General features: G+C 39.5%; 1 long non-coding RNA gene across 1 annotated transcript in view; it reads left to right on the top strand.

The window, feature by feature from the left end:
* The window catches only part of LOC102018298, an 82,337-nt gene that overhangs the window by 49,482 nt on the left and 6,138 nt on the right, over positions 1 to 26,717 (top strand). The window contains exon 2 of the long non-coding RNA XR_264118.2: positions 10,627 to 10,712. This is a non-coding gene — a long non-coding RNA (uncharacterized LOC102018298). The remainder of the gene's footprint in view (positions 1 to 10,626; positions 10,713 to 26,717) is intronic.

The following is a 26,717-nucleotide window of genomic DNA, read 5'->3' as shown; positions in this document are numbered from 1 at the left end:
GAAACTAATATGATCTCCAAGCTATGAAAGGCCCTGGAGATACAACAATGAATATGATATAAATAAGTTAGTGTTTATTTTCCCAGGAGAGTGTCAGCTCTATTAGGACAGGGATCTTGACTTTCTTCATCTCTGCTGTATCCTTAGCAAGCTCCATTTAATAACTGGAAATAGATAGTGGTGCCTCAGTTTACAAATTCAATTCGTTCCATGATTCTGAGGAAGCTGGCTGCGTTCATGTATGTGCAAGGAAGATTGTTGCCGTCACGTTTGTCACCCAATGCTTCAGAAGCAACAGAAGCAAAATTTTGTTAGACTTCTATTTGCAAATCAAATTGTTCATGAACAGAAGTGTACCTGAACCAAGGTATTACTGTACTTTTAAGTCAGACCTAACTGTTTATCTCAGGGGATAGGAATAGGACATTTTTTTCTTCCCCATGAAAGGAATGTTATTCACTCAAAAGTCCTACTGAGTGGAACATGTGTAGACAGGACTTTTTCTTCCATTCAGGACAGATCCTTAGAATGTAATCACTTAAGAGTCAAGTTTATAGAAATAACTCTGAATCCTTCCTAATATTTTAACAAGTAAATTACATGAAACTGTTGATACATTTCTAATGACATATTTCACAAGTGATGACACTTGAGATTGGGACTGTACGTGGGCAGCTGGTGACGTGGGCCACCATACCCTCACAGAAGGCCTGCTTTTATATTCAAATTCTTTGAGATTATTAGCACAGTCGGAGGAAATACCACTGGTTGCCCTTTCCTGCTACATGATTACTGCAAAAACAGGCAAAACCGAAAGGGCCCTGAAAAATCAATCTTTATGATAGTTATATGAAAGTATTAAGCCCATGAGGGAAGTTAGGAATCAAGCAATGGATTGATTAAATATTTAAGAACAAACAGAGTGATTGATTTGTTCTAAAATACCAAAAAACCAACTTCTGCTAAATGAACTTGCTTGATAAATAATCAAATAGGACCAGAACAGATTTGAGGCCCAGTTCTCCCCAGCACTGAGCTTTGGGTAAGCTACTTAACTTCTCTGTGCCTTTCTAGGACCCATTTATAAACTATTGCCAATTCTGCATGTCTTACTGGCCTCTAGAGTTACTATAAAAGTCATCTGCAAAAAGGGATGTGAAAGTGCAGTTTACTGAAAAAGTGCTGTATGTTTGTCTTCTTAACCCATTTTGATGCCACTAGTAACTTAGAAATCAGCCCACAGATAGTCGATCTCACTGGCAACAGAGGCATAATTGCCCAGGGACCAACCCCTTTCATTCCTACCAAGCATTCCAAACATTTTAATATGGGAATGAGGTCTATGGGAAAAAGTCAAAAGGAGACTGATCCGAAGAATTCCACTAGCACTTCCCAGGGCCCTGTACTCAAAATGGTCCCTGGTGCATTGTTATTTTGCTGTGTTTGCTGGTGTCTACAGCATCTTAGACACATCAGATGGAAATGTGGGTGACGCTGAGTGGACAGAGTGAGTGCAATGTTCTACCAGTTTTCTAGCGCAAAGGCCATGGGATTGCAGCCTTCACTGGTTACTCTTTCAGTGGCAAGTGCAAATACATAAAGCATGGGCTGACTTAAAAAGCAGAGGAATGACATCCACAGGGAACTTTTCTCTGTGACACTGATCCTTCACCTGTTGTTACGTGGGTAGGACAAAGTGACTGTAGCTTCGGGCCTGAGCCCCAAGTCCTACAACACATCAGTCCTACAACTCCCCAGTGTAAGTATTTTGTGTCTGGCACAGCTGGAGCCCAGAGTTTGGATTAAGTCTTAGCACACAGCTCTGTGGTGGAGGAAAGAGGTGTTGTCTTAGTCACTTCCAATCACTGGACCCAATACCTGACACCCACTACTTAAAGGAGGAGAGGTTGATTTTGACTCACGGTTTTTTAGAGGTTTCAGTCTATAGCTGGACAACTCCCAAGCAGGAATGGCATGGCCAAAGGGTCTAGCAGAAGACAGCTGTTCATCCCATGAAGCCAGGAGGCAGTTACAGAAGGAAGGAAGAAACTGGAGAGGAGGATCTACCCTTCAGGTCAAGTCCCAGTGACCACCTCTTCAGAGCAGGCTCCACCTCCCAACAGTAGAACCAGCTGCCAACTCATCAGTGGATTAAACTTTGTGATTATTAGCACAGATTAATCCAGTGAGATTAATCCACTGATGAGTATAGTGCCCCCATGATCCAATCCCCTTCCCAAACCCCCACCCCTGAACACATGAGGCTTTGGGAAAACATTCCAGATCGACACCACCACAGATAGGAAGTGTCGGCTTGTTGGAAGGTGGAAAAGAGGAGCAAGATCATTTTGCTTTGGGTGCTATTTTGATTTGGCTTTTGTTTACTTTCAGCAACTGGACATAAAAGAAATATAATGTACATCCCTGTCCTCAGGTAAATTTTAATCAGTAGTCAAAAATAACACTAGACAAAGATTAACAAAACTTCATACAGGAACACAGTATGAAATAGGAACCTGAAAAACAATTCGCTACATCAATAAAGTGTGTCCAAACTTTTCCCAGAGCTGACTGATTGGATGAGCTGTCCAACTGCTTTGATGGCATGTAACCTCATGTCAGTGTTGATAACCTCAACTAGCAGTGTTGATTAGGATACTGCTTCTTTGTGACTATCCAAAATTCCTAAGAACCAACTTGATTGTTAGACTGTAAATAGACAGTCTAATAGAATTAATGGAGTTCAGTTTAACTGCACTGGTAGTTTCTCTACCTCTCCTGTATGCCTGGGTGCTAAATTCTATGGAACAAAGTAAGTGATGGATACGGTGTTTGTCAATCATAGTTCTTAGCTTTGATTTATCAATTATGAGATTTCCAATCTTTGTAGTTGTTTCTTTCTCAATAAGTTCTATTAATTTAGGAAGCTACATGCAGACACACACCACACAGAAGAGAATCAGGAAGATTGCATCCATTGGAGAATTTAACATTTCTAAAAAGTAAATGTACCTTTTTTTTTGATAGTGGTACTAGGAATGGAACCCAGAGCCTTCAGACTTAGCTACATCCCCAGCCCTTATTTAATGTTTTATCTTGAGACAGGGTTTCACTAACTCACTAAACTGCCAAGGCAGGACCCGAACTTGCAATCTGAACTGGACTCTGCTTTGACCTTCCAGGGTGCTAGGATTACGGGTGTGTGCCACCACTCCCCCTTCACCTCTTATCACTTCTTAGAGCCCAAGCAGTTAACCTCACATTTTACAAACAACACAAGAAATGTCGGGTACTTGTTGATAAAGATGATGGTGATAGCGATGATAACAATGACCAGAGAAACGGTCCACAACCTTTGGATTGTTTTATTGTCCATTCTGTATCTTTTAGGATGTGTAGAAGCTACACAAAATTCCAGCTGCAGGTAACCCATAGCTCTGTAAAGAGAGATTACATTTTTCTCAAGAGTCAACATTTTGTATATTTGTAGCTACGGGAAGCTTATCAAACATTGACATCAGCTACTTTCCCATGAGAAATTCAGAAATTTCACAGTGCCATGACTTTCTCTTTCTTATTTGCTTCAGACAAGTAGAGAACTTTTCATAAAACTTAAAAATAAACATGTGAACTTCACCCTGCTGTGGATACATTCTTACTGCTCATCTGTTCAGAAATTGTGGTGCTTGCAAAAATCCACACTCCTCCTTCTGCTAAAAATTGAAAGATCTTCATTAATACAAATAGCAGCATGGATTATTCTTAATTAGATGACCATCCAAGGGACAGTAGGGATAGCGGTACCAAAATAAGCTCTATTTTATGACATCAAAGCCTTTTCTTCATGCTATTATGAACTGATTCTATGATAACAAAGAAAATTTTTCTTCTACATTGACTTCATTGGCATCTCTGAGAGCATATACTGGGCTACATCCTCTGCACTCCCTGAGATTTTAAGAATTCAGAAAAATTTCCCCACCTAGCATTGCCAGTCCTCACCACCTGATGTTACAGATGGAAGTTAAGGGACGAGCCATTTTCTTTCCAAACATAGAATAATAAAAGAGGAGGAAGAGAAGCGACTGGTATTCATGGGGCTTATAGCCATGCTTCATTCAGGACCACATAAGCACTTTATATGTTGCCTTGTTCACTCGTTCACCCATTCACCCAACAAAATTTTATGAAGCATATATTATATGCATGGGAATATGCTAAATACTTGGGAGAGAATTATTTAGAAGACCACGTCCTCATCATCAAGAAGACTGTACTTATGCAATGACATCTCTCTGGTAATACTAGCATTGAAGCATTGACAAAATGCTACCAGACCCAAAGGAGAAAAATACCTTTCCAAGGTAGCTATTATTGTCTTCATTTTACAGCTGAAGTAACACATTCAAAAAAGAATTTCTCGAAGGCCATACCTCTATTAAGTTTAGGGGCTTGTGCCACCACACAGCCTCTCTTCTGCAATTCCATGCTCTTTTAAAAGGAAAGACTTTAGGCCAGTAGTATTGAATTGCTTAAAGTTTTGACTGCAATCCAATAAATCTGTTCCTTGCAGAATGCTACAAGAATTCTTTTATTGAGTAACTGACTTTTCTTTGATTATGAGAACAACTTCCATGATTTCCTGCCTGTCTTAGTTACTTCCTCATTGCTGGACAAAATACCTGATACCCACAAGTTAAAGGAAGAAAGCTTTTTTTTTAGCTCACAGTTCTTAGAGATTTCAGTCTACAGTCAGCTGGCTCCAAGGCACAATGGCATGGCAGGGAGGAGGCTGGGCATGGGCAGAGGAAAAACAGTCCATGGCAGGGCAGGAAGGAAGCTGGAAGTAGCAACAGCAAGGCTCCTTCTCTCTCTTTACTCCGTTCAGGCTACAAGCCTATTTGCTGGTTGTATTCATATCCAGGGTGCATCTTTTGTCTTCAGTAAATTCATTGAGCCACATTCAGAACTATACTAATCAAATCCATGGACTAACCCACACTCTTAACCCATATTCACACACCCTAGATCTATCCATCTCTGAAAAGCTCCACCTATGGGTGAGCACTTGAGGCTTTGGGGGATGTCTAGATACAAGTCATAATGCCACTTTAACATGTTTTGTGGCTAAACTCATAATATATTATCCTAGTAATACACCCTGAGTCTCTTATCCATTCATTTATACAAATATCTGTGGATATTTCCACATGTACAGTTCTTTAATCATAGCAAAAATGTATTCCATGAAAAAAATCAAGGGATTTTCCTGCAGACATAAAACTTTTATACCAAAATGCAAGCATACTGGAGGTAAATTTTACTCAAGATACACAGGCAGAAACTTAAAAGGAAACACATAATATTAAAAGTAAAGAAAAAATCTCGTTCAATATCTTGATACATGTCTGAGCCAGTAGAAATAGGTTTGGGAAGGTGGGTGTTAGAACGTGAGGAAGAGAAACAGCAGACATTGAGCACAGGACTGCATAGACCAAAGTTTCACAGCATCCTAAAATGATCAGTAGTCCCTGTATTTGACTTGTTTTGGTACGGGCCACTTGCAAAAACATTCAATATTTCTCTTCCATGATATGGCAAGCCAAAATATATATATGGAAAGTTCATGGAGTCATTGGTAAATAATCCAGTGTTGACTTTTAATTTAGAAATAACTCACCAAATTGATCCCAGCTTTCCCAGCTATGAATTTCCTTCAACAGAATACACTGATTTGTATTACCTTATGGTTTTCTTTCATTGTTTGTCTTTCTTTTTGTTATTTTATTTTCCTACTGGTATAACAGATGACCAGGGATATGGAACCTTCATGATTCTATATATATTGAGTTCATAAATTCTCTTTAGTTGTCATCTTTCCAGATTGACCTCATCTTTCGCTAGGGACATGCTATGTAGAATGTTTTCAATGATGTTTAGACGTAAAAGCACACAAATTATAATTGTACAATGGAATGGATTTTCACAAGAGGAGCACAACTGTAAAATCAGCATCCTGATCAAGAGATAAAAGAATATTACTAGCACCACACGGGCCCCCTTAATTCTCCCATAGAGCCCCCCTCGCCCACCACATCTCCACTGCCTCAGAATTACCATTACTCTGATTTCCACAGCAAGGATTAGTTGTGCCTGTATTTGAATTTTATGTTAGCGGAATTGTATAGTAGTTTTCTGGTGTCTCATCCATTATTATATCTCTGAGGTTCACTGCCTGAGCAATACTTAGATAACTCTAACTGCTATATGGTATTTCATTGTTTGCTTAGCACAATTTATTTTGCTACTGATAGACATTAAGGTTATTTCCAGTTTGTGAGTATTAGGATACTAGGGACAGAGCATAATGATAAATGACTAGGAGAAAGGTTTCTAGGTCACACACTATACAAATATTCAGCTCTAGCACCTTCTGGCAAATGTTTTCCCCAAGTGATTTGCAAATTTATGTCCCTGTAACAGGACATGAGCAATCCAGTTGCTCACCAATACTTTAAATTACATATCAGTCTTCTAAATTTTAGCTATTCTAGTGTTGTGCAGTTCTAGCTTACTCTAATTTTAATGTTAATTTTTTTCACTGGTTAATCACATTGAGTACTTCTTCATATGCTTGTTGGCCATCTTCATATCCTTTCTTTGTGAAGTTCCAGTTGAAATCTTCACCTGCTTTTCTATTGGATCCTCTATGTTTTTCTTATTGATTTGTAGAAGTTCTTTATATATTTTGGATGCATGTTTTTTGTCAGATATATGTATTACTACTATTTTTATCACTCTATGGCTTAGCTTTTTATTGTCACTGTGGTTCTCAATTTTAATTTAGTACCATTTCTATTTTTGTTCTTTATGTCCTATTTACAAAGTCTCTGTCTATCTCAAGATCATGAAGATAGCTTCCACCTTTCTCCCTGAAAGGGAAACACATTTAGTTCTATAATCAATCTGGAATTATTTCAGGGGATGCTATAAAATAGAGGTCAAGATTTGGTTTTCCTGGGGCTGGGGATTTAGCTCAGCGGCAAAAGCGCCTGCCTGGCAAGCGCAAGGTCGTGAGTTCGGTTCCTGGTACCGGAGAAAAACCAAAACAAAAAAAAAAAAAAAAAAAAAGATTTGGTTTTCCTTTTTTCCATGTGAACATCTAAGTGGGGTGCTAGATAATATTACTTTCCTCCCTTGATAGAGTTGGAAAAATTCCTTTTAATTGACTAGAATGAGGTGATCTGCAACTCATATGACACTTCGTATGACTCAGCAACCTCTAATTTACCTTCTTTCCATGGATGAACACTCCATGGGGCTTAAGGGAGATTATATCCCGACACAATTTCTTTTTCCTCCTCTTTATTTTTGTTTTTGTTTCCATCTTTTAGCAAGGTATAAGTTACACACAGTAAAATTTACTTTTTTTAGTGTATGGTTCTGCACGTTTTGTCAAATTCATATGCTTTTATAACAACAATCCACAAATAAGATATATAATAGCTTTATCAACCCTAAAATGGTCCTTTCTCCTGAAACTGTAAGGCCACCCTGGTCAGAGAAATGTTGCTCTGTTTCTCAGAGACATCCTGCTTCATTTGTCTTTTGTATTTTACAGACAGCAAATACTATGAGGGGAAATTATTGCTCCAGTGTGCTCCTTCCCTTCAGAATATTGGTTATTGTGGCAGCTTTCTGATACTTGCCAATATATTTTAGCTTTTCTTAAAAATTTTATCCAGATCTCATAGATGTTCCCAGTGACAGTGCTGGACTGCCACAAGCTCTTCCATTAAAAGCAGATACCTAAGTCTGTCTACCGACCTTCAGTAATCACTGAAACCCACCTCCATCATATTTCTGTAATAGATCTCAAAGGAATCCATGTTGGCAGCTATGATGATTGCCTAGTTATGCTTTGGAGTAGGCCAAAACTGAGTTTTAATTCTGACTCTGTTGCTGATCAACTGTGTCACCATGAATCCAAAACTCTTTCCTTCTAACTGAAGAGAATTTTCTTTAAGAAAACAATAGTTTCATAGTTTTCTTGAGAAGATTAAATAAGATAACAGATTATCAAGTACCTTGTACATAGTAGGCAGTCAATAATTACAGATATTATCATGTCTCTCAGACCCTACACTCACTTCTTAGAAATCATGGAGAAGGGATACTACAAGATAGCCCTGAAAAGCAATATTATTCTTGAGCATCTGTTAGATGCTGTAAAGGGAGAATTCAGTTGGTGTTTTACCCACAATAGTAGGGTTATTCACAGATATTGAGACACAAATTACATTTTTTTTTCCTTAAAAGGTCAGAAAATTATATATGAACCATCTAAGTTGAAGGCCTCTTAAGAATCTATTCTACCTGAAATCCCAGCACTCAGGAGGCTGAAGCAGGAGGATCACTGTGAGTTCAAGGCCAGCCTGGGCTACATAATGAGCCCCTGTCTCAAAAACACCACCACTGATAACAAGAAAAGTATCTATTCCAAACACTTCACAGCATACATGAAAGAACTGAGGAACTAGCAGTGGATAAATAACTTGTTCAAGGTCAATTCGCTCATTAGGAACTTGTTCAAGGTCAATTCGCTCATTAGGAGTTATTTAAATGACCCCAGATTCCCTAATTTGCCTTTCTAACATACTCTGAGTGCCCGTACTCAACTATAAATATAAAAGACACAATTATTAATGTTTTATTGTCCCTGGCTTCTTTTGACCAAAACTCATGGACCTATTTTTAAATATTTCACTTATTATCCATCCTCACAAATTATGTGCCTCCTTGCCAACTATGACTGAAACAGCTACTTACTATTCCCTTCCCATTCCAAAGATTATGTCTTATAGCTTCTCATTCTTCAGTTATTAGGAAATATTCTGCCTTATTGTCCAGTGCAGAAGACTGAACGGAGCTCATGTAAACCCACATTCACCACGTGAGCAAGGGAGTGGGGAACTTCTGTCCTCCTGGGTACTGGGTACAAGGTGGCCATGCGTGTCCTTGCTATTCTCTTCCATGGGCAGGATGGCCATCAGCCATCATAGGTCACATTTGGGGACCACTTTTGGTAGGACCTCTTCATTCAGCACATCTTCTGCTACAGCATTCCCTATTAATGACATCTGAACCTGAATCCCTTCATTTGAATGAGTGCCATGGTCAGAAAGCTCTTGGCCCTGGCTTTGTTATTTCCACGATGTATGTGCAACATATTATGAAACGGGGATTTTCTCAAAGGCATAGTAATGTTGAAATCTAGTCCTACTTCAACAACATAAGGTAAATTTTTAAATTAACTAAATTCTTTTTTAATTTGTTGTTCTTGTTAGCATAGTTATCCCTTTTTATAAAGGATCCTTCATTTAGCCTTTGCAATGACTGCCTGTTACAGTAAGTTATCATTTGAGACCCTACCCCTTGTTTGAAAAATAGTGCCTTTCTGGGAAGATCCATGTTTTACATTTTAAAGAATGATTAGAACCAGTCTTTGAAAGTAAGTATTGGCAATATTTTTCCATTGTAACCAGAAAAATGCTAGTTACCCTTTCTCATGCTTCCGAATGGCTTCACCTGGAGATTTCCTGAGGGCTCTAAGAAAATCACCATCACTGCAGAGCTAACAATCTGATCAAAAGGAGAGAATTCTTCCTTTCCTTTTGTTCCACTTTGGTTCTCTCATACTGAATGTTTTCATATAAAACCTACTTCTTCCCATGGCTGAGTAGAAGGTTAAATCAAAGGAGCAATAAATAGCACCTGGCTGTGTGCCACCAGCTGGAGTCAGACTGGGGAAGGGCAGGCAGGCTCTTGTGCCAAATGTGTCTAGCTCCCTCCCTCCCTTCTCCTTCCTTCACCTTGGGTCTTTTCCTTCCTTACCCTGTCTGGTCTAGACACAGCTGGGCGTGCAGGGAACTTCGGTAACTTCTCCTGTGCTGGGTCAGCCAGAAGCTATGTGCTGGGCAATTTATAAACAGATAAAGTGAGGAACGGCTAGTTGGCATCTATATGAAATTGCGAAGTAATTTAAGATCTTAAAACAGAGCGTGAAAGTCTCATCAACTTCCTGGCCCTTAAACTATCAATCTGAAATTAAAAGAAAAGAGTTAATCAGAAGACGAAGTCTACTTTTAAGCACTTTGCCATTCCCTTTATGGTGTCTCTTCTAAATCCTTTCTTCTTCCTTACTAAGATAGTTCACGAACGTACACAAATGCTACAGACTGGAAAGTTGCTTTCCACTCACCTACAGCATTTTCTTTTTCTCTTTTCCCTTCATTAGTTCCCAAATGTTAAAATAAAAATAGGGGAGGAACTGGGATCAAGAAAAAGCAATGAGACAAATAAATATTAACTCTGTCAGAGTATTTGCATAACTATAAAACTTCCACTGCATAATTATTTGAATAGTTCAGGCATTGACTATAATAGCTGTATTTATTTTCTTTCACATACAAATATGCAATAGCTATTTCTACCCAAGGTCTACGGTCCCCTTAATGTCCTAATTACCTGTAGTACCTAGTAGAGAAATGATACTTTAAAATATACCCTCCACATTCACCAAAATTCATTCCACTTACTTAGGTTCCAATCTTCTCTTTGTTCCAGGTATCAATAGTTATTTCCAGATCATCTAATCTAGAAGGTTTTCTGATCACTAGAAGGCTCAGGAGTGAATATCGGACTGCTTAACTGTGAGTAGAATTTGATGTTTTTCTTTGGTTTCTGCTCTTGGCAATTACACAGTCTCTCTGCTTGGTTTTCTAAATTCGTGTACCTAAAGGCTCATGGTGTGAAACAGCCTTCCTGCTATGCCCTTCCTAGTTTATTTGCCAGTTAATCAGTTAGAATCTGTCAAGTTTTGGAGGAATTGTTTTCCTGTATGATAATCTGACTTTCTGCTTTATTTTTTCCTGTTTTTTCTCTGCATATGACATATCTTAAAATAATCCTTCATCAGTAATGAAGTTTTCACTTCCTCTGAATTGAAGAATAAAGAGAGGATAATAACTACTCTCCAGGGTAAATAGACTCATCTTTGTGCAAATGCTAGTGATTTCAGCAGCAGTTAGCACCTCTTTCTTTCAACTAATCCCCCTCACTGAGGAGGAGACTATGCCCACCAGAAAGATCCCCTGGGAAGCAGAAAGGGCGCTTCTGAAGGTAGGGGATGCAGAAACCATAGGAAGCATCACTTGCTCACAATTTTTATGAAATTGACCCCAATAGGGAAAATAGTTTTTCAGGAGTTTAGCATCATTCTCAGGTGATTATTGTTTCAGGATTGTATCAGTTGTTCTCTACACTAGTTTACTTAGGCTGCCAAAGAAAAATTCCAAAGACTGAGTTTACAAACAAATTGTTTTCTCTTAGTTCTGAGACTGGGAGACTGGGGTCAAGATGTTAGCAGATTTGGTTTCTTCTGAGGCCTCTCTCACAAAATGGCTGCCTCCTCCCTGCATCACCACAGGGTCATCTTTCTTTGCGGACCCTGCATGGTGTCTGCGTCTGAGTTTCCTCCTCTTGTAAGGACTCCAGTCATATTGGATTAGACCCATCCTAACTACCTTGTTTTAGCTTAATTGCCTTTTTCACTCAAATGTGGTTTCTTCACTCAAACGTGGTTTCATTCAAATGTGGTTTGAATCTTCACTCGAATGTGGTTTCATTCTGAGGTACTAAGGGTTAAGACTTCAACATGTGAATCTGAGGAAACCAGTGCAGCCTGTAACACCATCATCATTTTTAAATACCCTGACTTTTATTTCATTGCATGTGACCTTCTTATGATTCTCCTCTCCCAAACTCCTGCAGCATTTGGATTTTCTATACTGTAGTATAGTCCTTCAGATAGAGCTCACCTGTCCCTTTGACATCATAGCATTTTTGAAATTGTAGCATGTGCCTTTTACCTCTCCCACAACACTAGAGTGGGTTTGTATACAGTAGTTATTTAATAAATATGTTTAACGACTGAGTAAAAGGATAGATGGTGAGATCCACCTTCTGAACCTATCATTTATTTGCTTCAAGTTGTTCCCAAATGATAATTATTTGGGAAAATATAATGATTTTTCCTGACTTGCTGAGCTCCACTCCAAACAGAAATAAGTCAAGGCTAGAAAAAAGAGGTAAAAAGAAAGCTGTGGTTTGCTGATGGCATTAGTATTTTCTTATTTATCAAACTTCCCCCAGAGAAGAACACTATTTTGGGAGCCAGGCAGAAGGATGATGAGTTTAGACTGTGACTTCCTGAGTTGGAGGGGCTGTGGGACGTACCAGGTTTGTATCTAGGAAACAAGGGATGCACACATCCGCTGAGAAATCCCCAACCCTCATCTACAGAAGGAAATGAAAACTGTGTGTTGGGAAAGGAGCAGGAGTTTAACAATGCCTTTACTTTATTCTTTCTTTTCTTTATCATTCCTTTAGTTCTCTTTCTTTAGCAGAAACATGATTTTTTTTTAAGATTGTCTGATATGACAAGGAGATACAAACGGCAAATAAATATATGAGAAAATGTTCAACATCATTAGTCATTCGAGAAATGCAAATTAAAACAACACTAAGATTCCACCTTACCCCAGTAAGAATGGCTAGCATTAAGAAATCAACCAATAACAAATGCTGGCGAGGCTGTGGAGAAATAGGAACCCTTCTCCACTGCTGGTGGGAATGCAGACTGGTGAAACCACTGTGGAAATCAGTTTGGAGATTCCTCCGAAAACTAGGTTTAGAGGTCCCATTCAACCCAGCTATCCCCCTGCTGGGTATTTTCCCAGAAGATCTAAAAACATCATATCACAGTGATATATGTGCACCTATGTTCATAGCAGCACAATTTGTAATTGCTAAAATGTGGAAGCAACCCAAATGTCCATCCACCGAGGATTGGATAAGAAAATTATGGTACTTTTATATAATGGAATATTACTCAGCTGTAAAGAAAGATAAACTCGAGGCCTTTATATTTAAATGGTCACAACTAGAGACCATACTCATAAGTGAAATAAATCAAACATACATGTGCAAGCACCGCATTGTGTCACTAGTGTAAAACTTGAAAGAGTTAATTTAAACTCGGAGGTATGATAGACACTGTGAAATGATAGGAAACCACCGAAGAGTAAAGGGCTTCTGGGATGTGGGAAAAGAGAAGGGAAAGAAGGAGAAATTTTGTATGTATGTATATACAGGATAGATAATATGGTTGTTCTTCTGTCTTCTATTTCTATGCTGAAAGAAACTGTCAATGAGTCTTTGGTTGACCAGTACTGCATGTCTATATCTGTTTTCACGAGAAGCCACTTTGAAGATATCAATATGTAATACAACCACCATTGTTAATTCCCTACCAATCTGTTTGTAACTCTGTATTGTCTGTATTGTGCTTGTGATATGTTGTAAAATGTTGTATGTCTGTTAGTGTTTCCCTCCTTTTATCTTTAAAATAAAAAAAAAAAAGATTGTCTGATATTAGCAGAATAAGCTATCAGAGGTCTGGAGGCTCCTTTCTCTTTCTGCACATTCCCACCCAGGTTTCAGATGAATTTTGATACCAGCTTTCTTCAAGTAGTACCCACTCCCATGCTTTCCTTTTCGTGTTTTTGGAGAAACCAGGAAAAAGATGTCCATTACCTTGAAGTTGCTCAAAATGTCACTGACACCTGAATTAGGGATTTTATGCAAGTTGCTATTTATGAAAAAGGAAAAATCTTGAAGGTGAGAGGAAAAAGCTCTGCCATCTTGAATAGCCTCACTGGGGTGTTCCAGTGAACCATGGCTGTTGGCCAGTGGAGGTGCCTCCCATTAATTTCCGTCAGCTACAGGGCCTGGAGAGAAATATCATTTTCCTATGAGCATATAAAAGAAGTGCTTTGAGCTGTAAGCACCTAACAGAATTTGCCTTTGTTTTAGAAGAGCATTAATGGGAGATTTTATAATCACTGTGGGCCAATACTTTTGGAATCAGCTGAAGCTTCATGTGAAATGGAAAGAGAAGTGTAGAGCTCCTATCTCTCTCTCTCTGTCTCTGTCTGTTTCTCTGTCTCTGTCTCTCTCTGTCTCTCTCTCTCTCTGTCTCTCTCTCTGTCTCTCTCTAAGCCTCCCTGGACACCCTTAACAAAGTCTTATTTTTTGTTCACGTGTACAAGTGTGCCCAGATTTGTTAGAACAGCAGAGTAACATCTGACGAGATCTTTTTCTTTTTCTTTCTTTCTTTCTTTTTTTTTTTGTTGTACTGAGGATTGGACATCCAGGCTTTCTTGCCGCACTGCGTCCATTTTGTTTTGTTTTTTTTTGTGTGTTTTGTTTTGTTGTATTTTTAATTTTGAGGCGTAGTCTTGCTGAGTCCTTGAGTTGTCCATGCTGGGCTTGACCTTTTGATCTTCCTGCCCCAGGCTCCCAGAATGCTGGGATACAGGTATGCACCGCCGTGCCTGGCTTGGAGAGGTCTCCCCCTACCCTTTATTAAAGAAGTTTTTCTTAAACTGAGATGTTTTCCTATGGACTTGTAGGAATAGCTATAGAGCAAGGCTTAGATAAGAGAGGCCTGGGACCTACTCTTTGACCAGGAGTCTCCCCTGAAAGAAGCAACTCCCAGTATTGTCATGAGACACAACCAGGGAAGGACATGGTGAGTCTGGACACAGCCCAAGGATGTGGGAAAAGGAAACACCAGTTCCATCCTTCAGCTGGAGGATGAGGGAAAAGGAAACACCAGTTTCCAGAATCTTCTCAGGATCCCGGAAACCTTTCTGATAAAGAGGGTAAGAGAGCTTCCCCACTCTCCACATGCAGACTGGTGAGCTTGGAGCAGTGGCGGCATTTCCCTGGTGCCAGGGATTTGCAGTTTGCCTTATGAGTAACTCCACGGAAGTTCACTTCCCTGCCCTGTGCAGCTCCTGACAGAGATTGCACCCGGAGAAGACAGCCAACATGGGAGGACAGATGACAGGGAGAAAGACAAATCTTGGTGTTAAGAGCTCTTATCCAGCCCTTTGTTTCCAAGTACACAGTGAAAAGAAAGGAACGATTTAGCTTTGAACATGAGCGATCAAAAGTCTCACCTGAACGCCTCCCTGAAAGTTAGACATATTACAGTGCTGTGTGTGTGTTTAAATAGCACAGGGTTTCCCTCATATGAGAAACCCAAAATACAGAGAGCAAATGAAAGATAGATAATAGGGAGACAGATTTTTTGCAAATGGGGAGGAGACCAAGAGATGGAATGAGGAGAGGGGAAAGGGATAAAAGAAAACTGAGTTGTGCGATGTACACCTATCAGCTCCCCACAAGGAATGTGATCATTAGGTCCTGAAAACCTGCACAGTGAGAAAAAAATGGTCTTCCCTGAAGTTCCAATTATGACACAGTTTGTACAGTTGAAGGACACAGACTCGGCTTCTTCCAAAATCCACTTTGGGATGTTCACCAAAATTAAGCTGTGAACCTCTTGTGTGACTCAGTGCAACAATACTCCAGTCAGATTCAAGTAGAACAAACACTCAATCTTGGGTGAAAATCTGAGACATTTTCCTTCCTACCATTCTCTGTATCCCGGGTCCAACAATGTCAAATTAATCTCAAATTTTTTAAAATCAACTTTTCCTAGAGGAAAAGGCAGAGCTACATTCCTCGAAACAGATATTTTAGGCTAAACTTATTACTGGGGTTTTTCACCCCTCCCTTTTGCTAATTCAAAACAAAATGTCCATCATTCACTCTAACACCAGCCTTTAAGAGCTGGAGACAAATGGAGTCTGAACATTCACGCCAATGTGGTACAAATGAGCTGTGATTTCAGGATGCTGGCTGCTTTCCTGACAGGGGAAAAGAGTGGTTTAATATCTTTGGCTGAAAACACTTTCTTAAAGAGGGATGCAGAAGGCCAATATTAATATTGAGTCCTGTTATTTAATAACTAAAAATGATATATCATGCAATGGAGCAACCTGTACTTGGGGGAAATTATGTTTATCAAACCCAGAAAATGCAGGGGGTGGCGACTGTAAACACATGTTGGCCTTAAGGAAAGAGTTCTTCTAAGAGCATTTTCTTCAAGTTCTTCAAAGAATTCCTCCCATTAGTATGTTATACCCATGCTTTTGAATCTGATTTTATCACACATTTACCAAATTGATCAGTGCAGATGGTCTCTAAATTATGATGTTCCCATTTAGGATTTTTCTACAATGGTGCAAGAGCCATACACATTCAGTATAAACCATACCTTGAATTTTGCGCTGGATCTCTTCCAAGGCCAGCATGTATGGTCCAGTATTCTCTGGTAATACTGGGTAACAGAGCTCCCCATTGCCCCACCTTCATGAAAGGAAACAGCTGATGCCCTACAGTACATGGCCTTGCTAAGTTATGATGTTCCATAGGGAAAGTATAGTAGTGTGTTTTGGATTTACAATAAATTTCTTAGGGTGTAGCCCCAATGTAACTCTAAAAGCATGTGTATAAGACATTTGTTATAATGAAAGACCCTGGGACCTGTCTAGTTGCCTTGATGAAATTACTGGCTAGTGGTTTATAAATTAAAAATACAGTTGTGGCTGAGGCAGGAGGATCACAAGTTTGAGCCTCGCCTAAGCAGCTTAGTGAGACTATATCTCAAACTTAAAAAAAAAAAAAATTAAAAAGAGGATGTATAGGGATGTAGCTCAGTGTGAAGATTGTGGGTTCAATCCCAGTTCAGGGAAAAAAAGGATCCAGTTGGAAGTTGGGGTTGATGAGGGAGGTTGAATCCACAGCAGCAGCACCTCCCTCCCACAGGCATATTCAGTCACTTACTGACTGAGTCTGTCAACAGACACAGCCTGAACTAGTGGCTCTCCACCCAGGTGCTATTGTAGGTCTGGACTACATCAGCCACGCTAGTCTTCTTTCCTATAAAATAAACTTTGTAATTCCATATGATAGAAAATTGGGTAGGTCCGATAATGTGTTCATTGACGTAAACTGGTGTGTCTGATTCTTATTTTACATTGTCCTCATCTTGGCAAAGGATCATGATATTTAAATTTCTCTGCCCTCTTGTCCACCTATCATACTTAATTACGTGGTTTACAGGAAAAACACAGCAATGCACTGCCAATATCTGTAATTCTACTTTTTGGCAAATTGTTTCAAGCAGTGATGCCTAACTGAGTCCCCTCAAGTTGTTTTCTAAATTCTGATTTTTATGTAGCATTTTGAAAAGAAGAAGAAGGAGACCGTAATGTTTCAAAGGAGTTGAAATGAAAAGTGAAGGAAGGCTGCTGTGACATTTTTATAGAATGCTCATAAGAATAAAAGATGAGCAGCTGAGAAGCCAACAGAACTCCAGCCACATGGCCTCTCTTGGGACAGGTCACAGCTCAGGGCCTCTTCTGTTTCTTAAAGGAGGCCTCTCCAAGAAGCTTTGGATCCCACAAAACCTGAAATTAACACAGATAAACTTAGATGATTTAGCGTGGGCAAAGCAAAGCGAAGGTCAAAATGTGAACTGTGGTCATCTATTTTTTAAGATTTTGGAATGAATTCAGTTTATTTTCTAAAATAAGCCCCTACTTAAGTGAAACAATAAATCCATTTTCCAAGCACAAATGAATGTAAGCAGGAGATTCCTTTTTACCTTGTTCATAAGCATCAGGTAGGAGCATACCCTAACTCTGGGTAAGCCAAACCCACCTGACAGGAAACAGCTCATTTCATAGTCATTTCATCATCCAGGTCCTTGTGACACTTGTGTCATCCATTTACAGGCCTTGCGAGATGTAGCAGAGAGTAATGATTAAAAGCACACATTCTAGGACCAGTTTTCTTGAATGTAACCACAGGTCTCCCACCTGTTTCCCCCATAATAAGACCTATCTCAAAAATAATCAGCCTTGACAACTAGAGATGAAAAACGCCAGCCTCATCAGCCGATCCCTGCCTCACCTGCCGTCACTGTTCTCTTGCCCGGTGGCTGCTTTGTAATGCAGGAGAGGCAAGGGTAGGCTGATGGGGCTGGCATTTTCCATCTCTAGTCGCCATAGCTGATTATTTTCAGGCTATGTCTTACTTTCAGAGAAGCGCAGGTAACTAGCTATGTGAATTTTAGCAAATGGCTCACCTTCTCTGGCCTTTATTTTTTTCTGTAAAATAGGAAGAGTAAGGATTGTTATATAGATTTAAATTGATATTTATGGAGTTCTCGGAATGGTGCTCAGTACATAGTGCTATATAACTTTTCTCCATCTAGATTATAAACTACTATGGCAATTCTTCATGGTGCCCACGCTGGTATATGATGTCATTCATGAAAGATTGTCAGTCAAGAATCACAAGCAAACAGAGGCCCATGATGCCCTCCGATGTGCTTCCCTTATACAGTGTGGGTTTTTATAAAGATTTAAATTTGAATGCTCTTGGGGATGCATGTATGCTCCATCTTCCCAAAGGCTGCCTCTCCCAAAATATTTACCTCTCTAATTCTCAAAGCATTTGAATGTGTCCTGCCTGGTGTAAATGAAGAATCACATAGCACACAAACACTCCTATCATGAGTCCCATTTCCATGGCCCTGGGAGCTGGGGCTGATGAGAAAGTGCTTCAAACAGGGCATTTGTCATCCTTGGGCTCCCACTAACCCTGGAGAGGAGTCTCTGGTCAGTGTGATGGTCATCCATCTCAGTGACACACACTGAAGCTACCACCTGGAAATGCTGCCTCCCATGGTGAAGAGAAGAGATCTCTGAAGGTCTCTCGCAGAAGAGACACTTCAGTTCTCCGCTCACTGGCCCAAACCAGTCCCTTGGCCCCTGCTGCCCACAAAAGTCCAGCAAGTACACATCTGTAATGAGGCTGAGAGGGAAAGCAGGAATGTGGGGTGAGCAGAACTCAGGATGATTCCAAAGCTTTTGAAATTAAAGTCAGAAAACACTTCCCTGCATTCTATATGTGCAGCAAAATCCACAGTAGTGTGGTGTGGTATCAGAGATCTCCACTCAAATGCTGAGAAGCTTCACACTTTGTCAAGAGAAAGAGGAGTTTAAAAAAAAATTGAATAACAATGTATATAGTATAGATCACCAAGAAAAACATTGCCAACAATGCTGTAGAAGTGAAGATAGGATGCTCTGGGATAAAGATAAGACTTGAACCAGATCAAGGAAAATGTACAGGACTTGTGTGAGGAGTGGAGGTCGTTTCAGGTTACAGGAGAGACAAAGGAGGCAGGTGCAAAGTCCCAGAGGCAGAAGTGAGGGCTAAATCACTGCAAGGCTTGGGAGTGTGGCCTGGCCAGGATCTGTGCTTGTTGAGAGAGGACCTGTTGCACAGAGGCTCTGGGGTCTACAGAGAAGTAAAGATGGTGGCCCATGGGAGGAAGATGATCCTTTCCCAATAACCCAAGACACCAAACCTTCCAGTCTCCAGGCCCGGCTAGTGATGCTTATTCCCAAGCAGGAGTCCTGATGCCGAATGGCTTCCCGGACCTGAAGGACAACCCCTGAACGGACAGCAGTAAACCTTGTGTTGCTGCTGCTTCCAGTTTAAACCCTGTTTGACCGCTTCCCTGCTAACAAAGAATACCCAAGTTGAAGTGAAATCGCCTCTCCTTGCTGGGGTCATTTCGGTCTTTTTGCTATGTAACATCTGGTTTTGAAATTCGGCTGGGACCCTGACTTAAATCTGTTTAACTTAAAAAGCAGCAAGAGAACATCTTGTTTGCATGAACATCCAAAGGCTGTGTCAACAAGTAAGAGATCTGTTTGTGGTATTCAAAGTGGAAAAGCTGGTTGCGAGATGTTCAGCCACTAGGATGTGTGTATTACAAACTGTTCGCTTCTTGAACTCATGCAGCAGAGTGAAAACACAGTGGACCAGCTTCGTTTAAATCAGCAAATTTCTGCGTGATGATGGGCGAGAAACATGTTTTTACTGTCAGAAGGTCCCTGAGCTGCTTGCCTCTAGAAAGACACCCTCTTTCGTGCTTTTTATGCTAGTTAATACAGCACTTTCACTGCATAAATTTTGGCAGGCAGCATCTAATGAATCATTATTTTTATATTGCTCACATAGGCTCTCAAGTGGGAAAGAGGACAAGAATAGTTCACTATCCCTCTCTAATTTGACTGGCTACTTACCCATTTCTGTCACAGGGAGCAGAAGGGAATTTTATTTATCTGCACCCAGAGGGGTGTCTGGCACATATTTGATGTCACTTTATATTTAATAAAGGAACACAAGCTCTAGTCTTACAAATTTGTGTTCCTTTTCTGAGTATAGGTGTGTATGTGTCCTAAAAGTGTTCCTGTTTGAACAATCCATTAGCGTCTATACCTTTTTCAAATCCAAAAGAAGCCATCTGACGATTCCTGTAATTCTCTCATAGTGGTAGCTTGTTCTTTCTTTCCTAACCCTTACCCCAGTTTGCATTTTATTTGTTTGTTGCTTGTCTCCACCATCAGACTATAAGCATTTCGAGGTCAGAGTACCTGCATTCACAATTTATATACCACTCTGCAAAAGGTGGCTAGTCATAAATAATACTTTGCAATGTGTATTTTATTGAAACTTTCATTTTTTTAATCTCTCCATTAGTTAACTCATTCTAGTGGAATTGGACCTATAACTTTAGCCTTACTACAAATAAAGCTGGTCCATCAACCTACCTGGTAAAAGCTGTCACTAAAATGTTTTGGTGTCTGTTGGGCATATGGCTCGATGTCCACATTCACTTGTCCAGTGGTCACTGCACATCTTTCTGACGGCCACGCAAAAACCGAACACTTCAATTTGAGTGATAGCAATGAAGATTCATTTGCTCTATTTTGCTTTGGCTGCCTATGTAGACAGGAATGATTTTCAAGTTCCAAAAGATCCCAAGAGAAATGCTTACTGGTTACAAGAGGTACAATTCCACAACAGTTTTTTGCTTTGTATATTTGAAAACATTCCCAAAGAAACAAGGTTGGATGCAGAAAAAATATTGGGGGAAAAGGAAAATAATACTCCAAATTCTGAACAATTCTACTTTAATAGGCTGATCTCTCTGCCAGCTGGCCACAGGGTTGAACTACTTGTAAAATATACTTTGGTAGGCCACATGTAGCTCTTGGAACTGTTCATATTAGGCTGCTGAAACTTAATTATTCTAAAATTGCCAGGACCCTTTTTGATTACTTAATTCAAAATTGCTTAGTCATCTTTATACATAGCGTGGACAGCTTTTGTTGAACTGTGAAAAACTGGGAGATGCAGATATGCCCCAAAAAGATTTTAGGTCATGTATAGAGCACAAGAGAGTATCTTTTTTTCCCAGGATCCTTAGCAAGTGGCTGCCACATGTTTTAATCTGACAAACTGTCAAGTCAAAGTCTTTAATTACAAGTATTTTTCCATTTCCTTCTTGGATTTTGTCAGAAGCAAAAGGCTACCGCTGTGGCTTCTTAGATCATGTTCTTATCCTATGTTTTTTAAAGTTCAGGTTTTCCAGCAAGAGTGTGAAGAGCTCTAGACTCAGCTGTTAGAATAGCTTTCTTATTGTCACTAACAACCTAAGCTGGCATTTTGAGCTGATTGTCACAAAGACCCTGCTTTTGACTCTTGGTTTGAATCCAGACATCCTCGAGCTATTGCCTTCCAATGCAATGCAGATCCAAAGCTTCAGGGAGGGAACCGGCAGGCAGTGAGTTTCTTAGTTGTATTCTGAACTGTAAGTGCTTCCCAAGGTCTCCATTATTTCCAGAAATGTACATGGCGAACGTACACTCTTCCTGTGACCTGAGCTGGGCCTCCTCAGAGAGATGGTGAGAAAAGATAACAGTGTTATGACCAATGGGTATCGACACAGGCCTGGGAAGGGTGGGCTCCAAGCAAACCGTCAAAACTGCACCTTATGTTTCCGATTACTGAGAATGGTCAAAGAGTGAAATCAGGCAACACTCTTTTTCTTCTGGCTGATGGAAGCACCTAAATGAGCTCTGAATGTCAGTGTTCTGTAATTATTATGGAGGAGTAGCAGGGAATCTCTGAAGGCCATGGAAATCTGAAGTATTTCAGCTCCACCCTGATTCTCATCTTTTCTTATTTACCCTATCTTCTTTCTCCTTTTTTCTGAGCATCCCAGAAAAAAACTATCCCTCCAATATAAATGCCCAATACCTCTCCTCCTAAAATGAAAATGTCTATGACAAAGCTCCTTTTCTCTAGAGGCAAACAAACCCAACTATAAATCAAAATAACAGCAAATAGAAAACAGAGCTCCATTTTATAACCACCATCATGCCCTGGGTTAGTAAAGCTCCATTATCCTTTTAATAATGTCTTACCAAAGCTTGCTTGTTTACCAATTAATGTCAATGAATAAGCAATGCTCTGGAATTCATTCCAACTCAACAAGTGTGGACTTAATTCTTAGTGTAAGAAAAATAGCTGGTTAAGTTTCAAGGGTTAACGGAAGTGAGTAATCACCTCAAGCAGGTTATAGTCTTTTGGAGAAGACAAATATGTGCTTAGTAATTAAAATAAAAGCTATAGACTAAATGCACCAACGAAAATATAATATGGGCATCAGCACTAACTCAGGCAAGTGGTCCAAAAAGCTTACTTCTTCTGCTAGTCTTATGCAAGCCCCCACAGCAAGCCATTCCTTGCAAAACGAAAAGTCTAGATCTCCCCAAACTGACAAAGGGGTGAAACTACCATCTAAAATACTGATGAGAAAAGAAGAAAATGGTGTGGGAACTTTTCAACTTATTATTTATCTGTAAATTTACAGGATTAAATCATGTGACTATTATATCCAAAAGACATAATAGATAATGTCTGGTGGTTTGGTTGGAAAGCTTTTCATTTTAGATTATAATAAACTCCTAGAGGGTAGTCTCTAACTTGTTTCATAGTTCTAGAACACAATAGATGTATTTGACGATCATGATGAATAGAAGTGGAACAGTTCAGCAGGGAGTAATTAGTATCTGATTAACTATACATGCTCTCCATGTACAAAATCATTGTTACACATAATAGGCCTCTAGGACACCTCGCCATTGTTCTAGCGGTGTAAACAAATTTGCCCCGTGCAGTCTACATTCTCTCACCTTGAAGTCTCAGGATAGGTGACTAAGACTCTGGGTCTGATTTTTGGTCATCATATTAGTGATATTAGTGGAAGAAACCAATGACAAAGGGCAGGCATACGTATCTCTGCTGCTTTACAGATGAGAAAGTCCAGCAAGGGAAATTATTGCTACAAAAAGTACAGTGAGTTCAGTACCATGTTGATAATTGATAAAACCTATGACTGCTGATCTTCATATCCAAAGAAATTATTCATGAGTCTCGTTACTGAATTTTAAAATTCCTCTTTCTTCAGGCACCTTTTGCACTTAGCAAGCATTTCATCTTCTCAGAAGCAAATGCCTAGTCAGTGGTATTATCTGATCCAAAGATCCCTCTACAGGAGAGCAGAGAGTGCCAGTGAGGAGATCCAGAGAGCACATCTGCACTTGGATAGGTGGGACCGTGCTACACCAGATATATCATTACACCTTCTCCAGGAGATCATAGATCTTTAAGGATAGACTTAGAGACCACATATGAGAGACATTCCTATCTCTGAAGTGCACTGCGTTATTTTGTATAGCACAATTGCTTGGATAAAGAAGCAGAAGATCTTGTAGCAGGGCTGTCCAGTAGAACTTCTTGAAATGATGAATGTATTTTCTGCACTTTCATGGCAGCCCCTGAACACACAGGGCCACTGACCACTTGTAGTGAAGTATCAGTAAGCCTGAGGTGTGGAGATTTTAATTTTATTGAATTAGAACTGATTTCTATTTAAATGTCATCATGTAGCAGATGGCTACCAACTTTGATAGCACAACCTTTGAATCATGAAAAAAACTCATTATCACTCTACAAAGTTGGCCATTTCACCCCTATCTGACCAGTTCAGAGTTTCTCAGAGATCCTACCCATTACTGACTAGTTCTACAAGACCAAGCCTTTTTTTTTACACCTGAATTATGTGTGGTAATTCTGTGTATACTTCTGGCATTCCGACATTCATTTAGAAAGCGCATTTATACTTTTTCTTTGCTAACAAAGCTATGCACTTTTTTTCTCACATGCATACAAGTGACCCAGAATTTTCACTTTTGCCTTAGAGTTCTTTGATTTTGTATTAACCTGTTCTAATTTGTATTAATCTGTCCCTCAACAAAGTCTCCTTGAATTGTTGAGGGAACTTGACTCAGCCCTTGAGCAAGAAGCAGAATAAATTGTGTTACCAATTTTCATTTTTTTCTCATTCCTCTAAGCAACTTTTAAATCCAACATAAGACTTACTAGTTGGATAGAGATTAGTCCAATTATTAGTCCTGGTTTCCCACAGATTTTCTGTGGTTCAGGAGCTAAAGTAAAAATTCTAGATGTCTCAGTATCATTTATTTAAATGGAATTAATCTCTCCATCCTTTGAAGGACCAAATGATAATCACAGAGTTTTGAAAAATATGAAGAACTCCAAATTCAGGTGATTTTATTTATGGTTAACACTTGAAGATGCAACTTACAATCCCTAAACATATTGTCTTCCCAAGTGTTGAAGTCAGTATGTGTAAAACTTATCATCTCACAAGTCTAAATTTCCCAGATTGGTGGGGGAAGGGGACACATGGAGACCCCAGCAGCAGGAGAATGGTCACTGGTCAGGTCTCCTGTTTCACAAGTAGGGGAAAGTGATTTTAATGGACTGGGCAGGGGAGAAGGAGAAAAAACAGATCACACCCTATTAACCTACTCTTAGTAGGGATTTATGTTTTGGATTCTGCTGGTTAAAGAGAAGGAGCAGGGGCTGGGGATTTAGCTCAGCGGCAAAGCACCTGCCTGGCAAGCGCAAGGTCGCGAGTTCGGTTCCCAGTACCGGAGAAAAACCAAAAAAAAAAAAAAAAAAAAAAAAGAGAAGGAGCAATTTCAGAAGGCAAAATTTCTCAGACTGATATTAGTTCTTATTGTATTGCTGGTCTTGACAAATGTGCCTTCTGATTGCTTGTATTTTGCCAAGTAGGATAGATTTTTGGAAAAAGATAGTGAAGGCTGAGCTAAAGTTAAGCCCAAGCTGTACATTAAAATCTATTGATTTAGAGCTGGGGATATAGCTCAGTGGCATAAGTGCCCGCCTGGCAAGTGCAAGGTCCTGAGTTTGATTCCTGATACCAAAAAAAAAAAAGAAGAAGAAGAAAATCCACTGATTTATTTGTCTTTCAAGTCCCAAATGAACTGTTCAGTTTGGAAAACAGCAAAGCTGGTTGATAAACTGATTTTTTAAGAACATTTTCTACAATCAGAAAAAACTACTAGGTTTACTGCATTAACTATTGTAAATTTGGTTTATATAACTTCTGAGACTCATATGTAGTCTAGTTGCAAGGTCTCAGATCCAATTTGTAAACAATGAGAAGTCAATAATGTACAGAGAGAGAAATCAGCTTAAGTTACATTTCTCATGATTAAGAAGGCAAAACAAATTCCAGTATAAGTAGCCAGTGGCTCAAATCAGGTACAGTTCCTGAGTGCTTGTTATGTTTCAATCATAAGGGTTTCCTTTTAAAAGACTATATATATTCATAAGTGGCCTTCAGAACAAAAAATCTATAAAAAAATACCAATAAAAGTATTTAAGTGCTATTTAAAATAAACAATTAATGAACTGTGGCCAGGCAGGGGTTTTTAATTACAAAAATAAATTATAGGTGTTTGAAAAGGAAGGTTTTACTTTCAAGGCCTTAGGCAAAGCATCGGGGAAATTTGGGCCAAGAATGAATGAATGATGGTGTGAGTGAGTGAATGAATGAATGAATGTGTACAATATGGATGGGAAGAAGGAAGGAGAACTCATTCCAGATGGATGAAACAGAATAAATAGAAATGCAGAGGTAGAAAGTTGTACAATGCATTTGAGAGATATAAAATATTTTTGATCTAGGATGCCATGCTATTATAAGCTTGAAAGAAATCTTAATATTTCTTAAATCATGAAATTAAAAGAGAATACACAGATATTCAAATCACTTATACCTCAAGAGGAAACACAATATGCTGTCATTTGTGTTGGGTAGATCAGGTACAAAACCATACTTAGTATTATATGGAGTAGGATGAAACTCTGGGTCTCATCCAGTCCACTTATCTCATTTACAGAAAAGATAATCTATCGAGCTGTGGTCTAGTCTCCTAGGGCTGAGTCTAGGTCCATGCTTGCCAAAGCCTTGTGGAGGGAGATAATTAAAGAACTGCAGTAAGTGAAGACAACTTGAAGATTAAAGATGGGGAATTTTGTGGGGTATGTTTTACCCAGAAATTACCCAATACCAATAGGATGAAGAGAAGCGCCACTGAGTTTTATTAACGGCTCAGCTGAAATTAGTACAAATCTTTAAGATATAAGAAACATGTTCCCTTAAATCTCTGAATAGTAATGACAAAAGCAGAACATAGATAATAGATGTGATTCAAGCCAGGCATGGTGGTGCACTTCTGTAATCCTAGCACTTGGGAGGCTGAGGCAGGGGGATGGTCGTGAGTTCAAAGCCAACCTGGGCTACAAAGTGAGTTCAAGACCAGCCTGAGGGGCTGGGGATTTAGCTCAGCGGCAAAGCGCCTGCCTGGCAAGCGCAAGGTCGTGAGTTCGGTTCCCGGTACCGGAGAAAAACCAAAAAA

Source organism: Chinchilla lanigera, unplaced genomic scaffold (assembly GCF_000276665.1).
Source record: "Chinchilla lanigera isolate Chin_1 unplaced genomic scaffold, ChiLan1.0 scaffold00093, whole genome shotgun sequence".
Taxonomy (NCBI): domain Eukaryota; kingdom Metazoa; phylum Chordata; class Mammalia; order Rodentia; family Chinchillidae; genus Chinchilla; species Chinchilla lanigera.
The sequence above is the reverse complement of the archived record's forward strand: the minus strand, read 5'-3'. Positions and strand labels throughout refer to the sequence as shown.